This window comes from Phyllobates terribilis, unplaced genomic scaffold, assembly GCF_046119375.1.
Source record: "Phyllobates terribilis strain yellow unplaced genomic scaffold, ASM4611937v1 Scaffold_1147__1_contigs__length_390069, whole genome shotgun sequence".
NCBI lineage: Eukaryota > Metazoa > Chordata > Amphibia > Anura > Dendrobatidae > Phyllobates > Phyllobates terribilis.
In genome coordinates, this window is record NW_027363907.1 from 273,951 (window position 1) to 280,447 (window position 6,497).

The following is a 6,497-nucleotide window of genomic DNA, read 5'->3' on the forward strand; positions in this document are numbered from 1 at the left end:
GGCGGTCCCCACTGACTGCAATCCACGGGTGGCGTAGTCGGACATTGTTCTTACTTAAGGCCGCCACTGGTTTGACCGCCCTGGGCACGGACCGGGTCACCGCCACGGAGAACTACAACCCCCAGCGATCCGGCTCCGGGTATCCCCCTGCACAGCACAGGCCCAGGGGGCGCGTCATATGTTTCTACTGGGAGGGGCAACAGGGCTGCAGCTTTTGCAGCTGCATCCGCCCTCCTGTTTCCCTCAGCCTCTTTTGTGCACTCTTTGGTGTGAACTCCAATGCTCTGTGGAGTTGTGCTACTGCTTCTGCATTCTTTATTGGTTTACCAGAAGAACCAATAAACTTTCTGCTTTTCCATATGGGACCATAATCATGGCAAATGCCAAATGCGTAGCGACTGTCTGTAAAAACATTCGCAATTCTGTTTTCTGCAATTATACATGCTTCAGCGAGTGCTTTTAACTCAGCTTCCTGGGCAGACATTCTAGGGGACAGTGCCTCATCCTTTAATACTTCATTTTGACTGACTATGGCATAGCCTGTATGGGGCTTCCCATCTAGGTAGTATCGGGAGCCATCTACATATAGCTCTAGATCCACCTCGGAAATTGGTGTTTCTTGTACATTGGCTAATGGTTTAGTTTCTGCGTCCATTAACTCAAAGCAGTTATGCTCAAGGTGTAATGTTTCATCATCAATTGGTTCAGGTATTAGTGTGGCAGGGTTAAGAGTTGTACACCTTCTGATAGTGACATTTGGGGGAGTCAATAATGCCACCTCGTACTTGGTAAATCTGCTCATGGACAGGTGTTTTGTCCTGGCCTGGAGCAGAAGCTCCTGTACTGAATGGGGAGCTTGAATTTCTAGTGCATTGTCTAGCACTATATCAGCCACCTTTTCTTTCAACATTGCACAGGCGGCTACTGCTCTGATGCATGAGGGTGCCCCCTTTGCAACAACATTGAGCTGAGCAGAGTAGTATCCTAGAGGACGATGTCTACCTCCATGTTTTTGGGTGAGCACACTTTTAGCATGCCCCCCTGATTTATGACAGTAAAGGAAAAATGGTAGGCCGTAGTTGGGGATTTCTAGTGCTGGTGCTGAGAGAATGGCGTCCTTGAGCATTTGAAACCCCTGTTTTTCTTCTAGGGTCAGCAAATAAAGCTGACCCTTATTGCATGCAGAGAGCACGTCAAATAGGGGCTGAATCATGGCAGATGCAGTAGGAATCCACTCTCTACAGTAGCTGACCAGCCCCAGGAACGTTCTTAATGCGCTGGAAGTTGTTGGTTCTACAGCCTGACTGATTGTTGTTGTTTTTTTTTTCCATTCTGGAGTGATATGTTTGAGTGGGAAGGAGATACAATGTCCTAAGAACACTACTCTTTCCTTTGCAATTTGCAGTTTTTCCTTGGATACCTTGCAACCTTCGTGGTACAAGAAGATTAGTAAAGATAATGTCTCTTTTAAACATACATCCTTACTTGGGGTACACAACAGTAGATCATCCACATACTGAAGTAGCTGAATGTCTTGATTCTCAGGATGCCAAGAGAGAAGTACTCCTGCCATTGCCTCTGAGAACATGGAGGGAAAAGTTGCTCCCCCCTGAGGCAACCGGGTCCAGCAATACTGCTTTCCTCCATGGATGAAGGCAAACAGCAGCTGGCTCTCAGCATCTATTGGCACTGAGAAGAAAGCATTACTGAGGTCAATCACTGTGAAAAATTTTGCATTAGATGGAATTTGATTTAATAGGGTATGTGGATTTGGTACTATGGGCGTGTCTACAACCATTAATTTATTAATCTCTCTCAAATCATGGACCATACATTCCTTGATTATACCTTTTTCTAGGTATTTATTCACCTGTAGTGCAATTGCTTCTGTTTGCTACTTGCTCAGGGGAAATTGTCTCATACGTACCGGTGCAACACGAGGCTTCAACCTAATTGTCACTGGGGTTATTTTTAACAGTCCAACATCCGTTTTATCTTGTACCCATAGTACGGTTGGTACGTTACCAGGCATCTCCTGTATGTCGTCATCGAGACCTGTATCCACCTCCTTTTCAAGTTGAATTATTGACATCATTGTTGATATTGTTGTTTCAGATAATGGACCTGCAATGGTAACACCTTTCTTTCCAAATTTAATGATCGCATTCATTGCATTAAGAATGTCTGCACCTATTAAATTTCTAGGATATTTATCTGAGACAAGTAGATGGGTACATAAGTCAATAGCATGTGCTATCTTTAACATTTACAGGTTCAGTTTCCTTTAGATGTGACCCTTCTCACCATACCCAAAACAGAAACTCTTTGTTTACAATCCTCTGGGTCCATTTTTTTTTTCTTGTCTACTCTTCCGCCTAAAGTAGTTCGACTGGCTGATTTCACTGTGTCCTTAATAGTGTCCTGAAAGGCATCTGGGTGTATATTTACCATAATTGAGGTGACCTTATCTTTCTTTTTCTCTTATTTATGGCCTGTTCTAATCCTCTGAATGTGGATATTGACTGCTCCAAGGGGCATATAAGCATTCTGGGTGCAGCTTAAACACCTCTGCCCTGAGGTCTTCTCTGAGACTAGTGATAAACATATTTCTCAGAAACCCCAATTCCCTTGGATTATTCAAATTATAATCATGATCTGTAAACACAGCTACACACCTAGCATGAAATTTATCAAACGTTTCCTCAGGTTCTTGGAATATCTCTGGCATCCTTTCTGCCATTATTTTAGTGACTGCATTTAACCGGAGGATAAACTGTTTCCCCGATTCTAGGGTCTTAGTGTCACCCGGTAGCGCTCCTATTCCGTCTCCTACATGGACCTGTTTAACCTTTTCCACAAGTGGTACTCCACCATTGAGACTACAGAGCGGTACCAGATCACTCCAAGTGGCATCATAGTTCTCAGCTACCCCTTTCACCGCCTTATAATATCCTATCGGATTCTTATACATGTCTGGAAAACTATTTGCCATGGACAATTGTTCTGACCTAGACCACGGTTTATACCAAGTAGTGGTATCAGTTTTCACCTGTTGTTCACCCTGTGTGCCCGTGGTTGTCTGTGTAATAACTAGGAATGCAGCAGTCTCTGGTTGTCCTCTAACAAAGTTACAAGTTTTACACTCTGATTCTGCATTGCTGTTATTATCCTGACATCCAGGGCAAATCCATGTTTGAGGCTATGTGCCCACGATGCAGAAATGAAGCAGAAAATTTCTGCAGCATTTCTGCATCTCCCTGGCAGAAAAAACGCATGCAGATTGTGCATGTGTGACACCCCAGGGGTCTGGTTGCCACAGTGATAGAGATATTATGTCTGAGAGCAGGTGGGAGGTCCTTTGGTCAGGGATCCTGTGCATGCCACACCTCCTGCCCAGTCTTGGGAGGGGAAGAACTTCCCCTATATAAACCCGGGGCTGAAGCAGGGTGAGCAGTCAAGGAAAGTAGAGACAAGAAACAGTCACAGGAAGAAACAGCAGAAGCTCAGTGGGAGCAATACTACTACAAGTCAGGGGCTGGCAGCTGCAGAGCTCGCCCTGACTGAGAAGCTTTCTTACCGGACCCGGCGTCCGAGGCTGTGGGGACTAACTCTTACCCAGCAGCAGAAGCCGACCGGCAGGGGATTTCAGGTCCTCTGGCCCAGAAACCCGAAGGCACGGTCACACGCGTGGGACCAGCACCGCCATCGTGGAGCGGAAGCCATTAGAAGGCCCCGAGTCACCGGCCATACGGGTGAGCACCACACGGTACACTCAGGGACGTGGGCTACTTATATCCGCTTCTAGCAAGGTAGCCAGAAGAGTACAGTCAGTTTGGGAGGCCTACAACTCCGCCTGGCCAGGGGAGATCCCATCTGCTCAAGGACTGACCAGGCCCCGTTCACTAGCAAGTACTCCGGGAGGGTCTATCGTTGTTACCAGTAAAGACCCTGAATTACACCGCACCGTCTCTGAGTGGTTCCTGCTACCCCCATCATCCACATCTGCTGCCCTGAGGCCATACCCCTCCCGTTGGGGGTTATACCATCATCGCTGCACCATCCATCCACCGGCCTCAGCGGACTGTCCTGCGGCGGCAGCTCCATAGCTGCATTCAACGGGTGGCGTAGTCGTCCTACATCTACCGCTGTTACATCGCCGCTCAGTTTGACTCCCTGGGCACGGACCGGGTCACCGCCACGAGACTACAACCCTCAAGAGATCCGGCTCCGGGTAAGCTCCCGCGTGCGCCGCAGCGCGACACAGGCCCAGGGGCGCGTCAACTTTGGCGTAGTCGGCAGGATTTCGTGCCCGCAACCACCGGGTACTGCGTGCCTGAAAAAGAGACTTTTAAAACTTACCATCCGTGAAGTTTTCCCGCCATCGGTGAAGATTCCCGCCATCCGGCGCCATTTTCAGCCTTCTTCCCGCCATCTGTGAAGATTCCCGCCATCCGGCGCCATCTTCAGCCTTCTTCCCGCCATCCGTGGAGTTTTCCCGCCGTTGGACGCCATCTTGAGGACGCCGCGCGGGAAGAAGAGGGGCGTGGACTCCGAAAGCGCGCGAGAACTGAAGCCCCGCCTCACGTCCGGACGTTGCGTAAGGTCCTGGAAGGAGCCCAGCAGACGCCGACGTCACCGGAGCGCGACGGAAAGTCCTCAACCCTGACGATCTACTACGGAGCCGCGGCCTACGGAACAGGATCATCGCAAGGTAGGCCACGGTCCACTAGGGGGGAGGAAGATGTCGGATGCGGAGGAGAGCTTCACTGCCTCAACCCCCGCCAGCGCCACCGCTGCTGCAGTTATGCCCTTCACCATGCCCTATATTCCGGGAGCAGCTTGGCTACCCCAGTACTCAGGGGAGTCACATACCCTGCATGACTTTAGAGAAAAGCTGGATAGCCTCTTCCAGGTGTACCCCCTCACAGAAGAGCAAAAAGTGAGCATCCTGGTGGCTCAACTAACCGGGGCAGCCAAAAGGGAAGTAAAATCCTGGCCACCTGGGAGGAAGACTGTCGCAGGGATACTAACCCGGCTGAAGGATACCTTTGATACCCGCACCTCAGCCGAGATTAAGCTTAGATTCTACGGGTGCAAGCAGCGAGCGCATGAGAGTATAAGGGACTATGCACTAAACCTACAAGAGGCCCTGAGGGCCATTAAACAGACCGACCCTGATGGAGTGGGAAACGAGGACAGGCTGTTGACCGAACAATTTATAGAGGGACTATATTGTAATGCCCACCGAACCCAGTTGCGGGCGATGGCCTTACAGGATCCCCATCTGGCCTTTGCACAGTTCAAGGACAGAGCCATCCGGGTGCTCCGAGAACCGGCACCGGGTGGCGTTGTGACCCACAGGCGCCCAGCTATCACTTACCACCAGGAGGCGGCGCCCTTGTCGGCAGGGCCTGTGGGAGCTGATGCGCAGGCTTTGGACAATGACCCAGCTCCAGACCTACACCATCAGGTCCAAGAGCTAGCTAAGAGCGTTGCTGCGCTAACCCGAACTGTGCAGTCTTTACAGGTTTCCACCCCAGGGAAGATCCAGCTGGCATCCGGACCGGAGGACATCCCGTGGCGTCGACCAAGGAGGACCCCACCGGCCAGAGGAAGACCCAGTGACCGATACAGCGAAGACGGACGACCCATCTGCCGCCGCTGCAATCAACCCGGACATATGGCAAGGTACTGTTCTTTAAACGGGCACAACCTGGGGTAGAGGGCCAACCCCCAGGAAAAAGATCACCAGGTCCATCGAACTGGCGCGACAGATATGTGGGAGGACGTCCAGTCTTGCCTGTGGTACTGGATGGCATTCCCATGAGTGCCCTACTGGACACCGGGTCACAGGTCACCACCATCCCGTACGTGCTCTTTAAGCAGTACTGGAATGACTCGGATATTACCCGCTACCCTGACGACGACTTGAGTATCATCGCCAGCAATGGCCAGCCCGTGCCACAGATCGGATTTAAAGAGGTGACCATCAAAATCGGTAGAGTCGAACTGGCAGCACAGGGACTGATCATTGTAGATATTGACAAACATGAGAGTCACCCAAAAATAACTCTAGGAACTAATGTAATTGAAAATTGTCTTGCAGAGGTGATTTTCCTTTTACAGCAGGTTGCCAAGAACGCCAGCTCCGGCGAGCAGCGGGTGCTCCAGAAAGAGATCCGGGCACTGATGCGACGGCAACAGGTGGAACTCTCCGGCGGTGAGATTGGTAGCGTAAGAATGTGTGACCCTTTTCCTATTGCCATGCCCCCAAAAAGTGAAATGATGATTTGGTGCCGGGCAGCTATTGGTCTGAGAGGTAGAGATTACCAGGCAATGGTAGAACCAGTTTACTCGGACAGTAGGCCCACCATTTTGACAGCACGGGGGGTGGTTGATGTACGCCATGGGAGGGTGCCCGTTCGCATAATAAATATCGGGGAGAGGGAAGTGTACCTGCCCCGGTATGCCACGCTAGCCAAATTATATACCATTAA